The following is a 2,500-nucleotide window of genomic DNA, read 5'->3' on the forward strand; positions in this document are numbered from 1 at the left end:
CACGCCCAAAGTCATTTGACACTACCCCACCAAGCATGTTCCGCCACCACGCAGCCTTCAAAACATAGGGCTAGCCCAAGGAAGGGAGGCATACCACAACAACGTCCCACACTCAACGAGGTTCATGCCGCACTCCCGAAGGCACCCGGCTCCACCCCACCTTGCATGTTTCGTCATCGTACCAGCAACCATCCACAGTCCTCACACTAGAGATTCCCAGTTAGAAGGCAACATCGCAACATTCCGTGCTCAACGAGGCTCATGTCGCACGCCCAAAGGCACCCGATTCCAACCAATCGAACATGTTCTGGCACCACACACCTTCAAAACATAGGGCTGGCCCAAGGCTAGCCAAGCATCACCACAACGTCACACACTCAACGAGGTTCATGCCGCACGCCCGAAGGCACCCAACTCCACCCCACCTTGCATGTTTCATCATCGTACCAGCCATCAACCATCCTCAAGCCAGCCCAAGTTAGAAGGCCACATTCCATGCTCAACAAGTCTCATGTCGCACGCCCAAAGTCATTTGACACTACCCCACCAAGCATGTTCCGCCACCACGCAGCCTTCAAAACATAGGGCTAGCCCAAGGAAGGGAGGCATACCACAACAACGTCCCACACTCAACGAGGTTCATGCCGCACTCCCGAAGGCACCCGGCTCCACCCCACCTTGCATGTTTCGTCATCGTACCAGCAACCATCCACAGTCCTCACACTAGAGATTCCCAGTTGGAAGGCAACATCGCAACATTCCGTGCTCAACGAGGCTCATGTCGCACGCCCAAAGGCACCCGATTCCAACCAATCGAACATGTTCTGGCACCACACACCTTCAAAACATAGGGCTGGCCCAAGGCTAGCCAAGCATCACCACAACGTCACACACTCAACGAGGTTCATGCCGCACGCCCGAAGGCACCCAACTCCACCACACCTTGCATGTTTCATCATCGTACCAGCCATCAACCATCCTCAAGCCAGCCCAAGTTAGAAGGCAACATCGCAACATTCCATTCTCAACAAGGTTCATGTCGCACGCCCAAAGGCGCACCCAACACTGCCTCACCGTGCAAGTTTCACCACCGCACGGCCGCCGTCAACCGCCCTCGTCCGCCGACCACCACCCCCACGCCCCTAGCATATGCCCATGTGCGGCGCATAGTGCTTGGGGCATGGGGGTGGCGGAAGATATAGGGGTACCCCCGTGCCCAGCCCATGCAGACTAGTCACCCCCCTATATAGTACATTTTGAGGCATTTTTGGTCTGCCAGGCCTAGATATGATTTTTCTGAGCGGTCATACGACCAAATATCTCAAGTTTTAGAATGTTTTTTTCTATGAACTCAATTGATTCATGAATTGGACATTCTAATGGATCTAGAAATCAAGTTTCATAATTTTTAAACCAACCAATTTTTTTTAATGAATTTTTAAATATTAAATAATAAGAAATTAGAAAAAATATCTAGAGTTGACAAAAAAATCTGAAATTTTGTGAGAATCATTCTTTCATGTTTGTTAGCTCCCAGAAAAAAATTTACAACAAACTGACCACTCCACATGTACTTCCACAATTAATGGGTGATGGATGGGGAGCACGCGCGGGCGGGGCGGGGGGCGCGCGCGCGGGAGCACGCGGGCGGGGCGGGACGGGGCGCGCGCGCGCGCTGGGACGCGCGGGCGGGGCGGGACGGGGGCGCGCGCGCGCTGGGACGCGCGGGCGGGGCGGGGCGGGGGCGCGCGCGCGCTGGAGCATGAGGGCGCGCGCGCGCTGGAGCATGAGGGCGAGCGCGCGGGGGCAAGCGGGCGGGGCGCACGCGGGTGGGGCAGGGCGGGGCTGGCGAGCGCGCGGGAACGTTCCGACACTACCCACCGTGCGCGTTCCGCCACCGCACCACCGCCGTCAACCGCCCTCGACCTCCGACCACCACCCCGACGCCCCAAGCATATGCCCATGTGCGGCGCATAGTGCTTGGGGCGTGGGGGTGGCGGAAGATATAGGGGGTAGCCCCGTGGCCAGCCCATGCAGACTAGTCACCCCCCTATATAGTACATTTTGAGGCATTTTTGGTCTGCCAGGCCTAGATATGATTTTTCTGAGCGGTCATACGACCAAATATCTCAAGTTTTAGAATGTTTTTTTCTATGAACTCAATTGATTCATGAATTGGACATTCTAATGGATCTAGAAATCAAGTTTCATAATTTTTAAACCAACCAATTTTTTTTAATGAATTTTTAAATATTAAATAATAAGAAATTAGAAAAAATATCTAGAGTTGACAAAAAAATCTGAAATTTTGTGAGAATCATTCTTTCATGTTTGTTAGCTCCCAGAAAAAAATTTACAACAAACTGACCACTCCACATGTACTTCCACAATTAATGGGTGATGGATGGGGAGCACGCGCGGGCGGGGCGGGGGGCGCGCGCGCGGGAGCACGCGGGCGGGGCGGGACGGGGCGCGCGCGCGCGCTGGGACGCGCGGGCGG

The sequence above is a fragment of the Cucurbita pepo genome, unplaced genomic scaffold (genome assembly GCF_057944985.1).
Source record: "Cucurbita pepo subsp. pepo isolate OVF unplaced genomic scaffold, ASM5794498v1 scafford_14, whole genome shotgun sequence".
Lineage (NCBI taxonomy): Eukaryota > Viridiplantae > Streptophyta > Magnoliopsida > Cucurbitales > Cucurbitaceae > Cucurbita > Cucurbita pepo.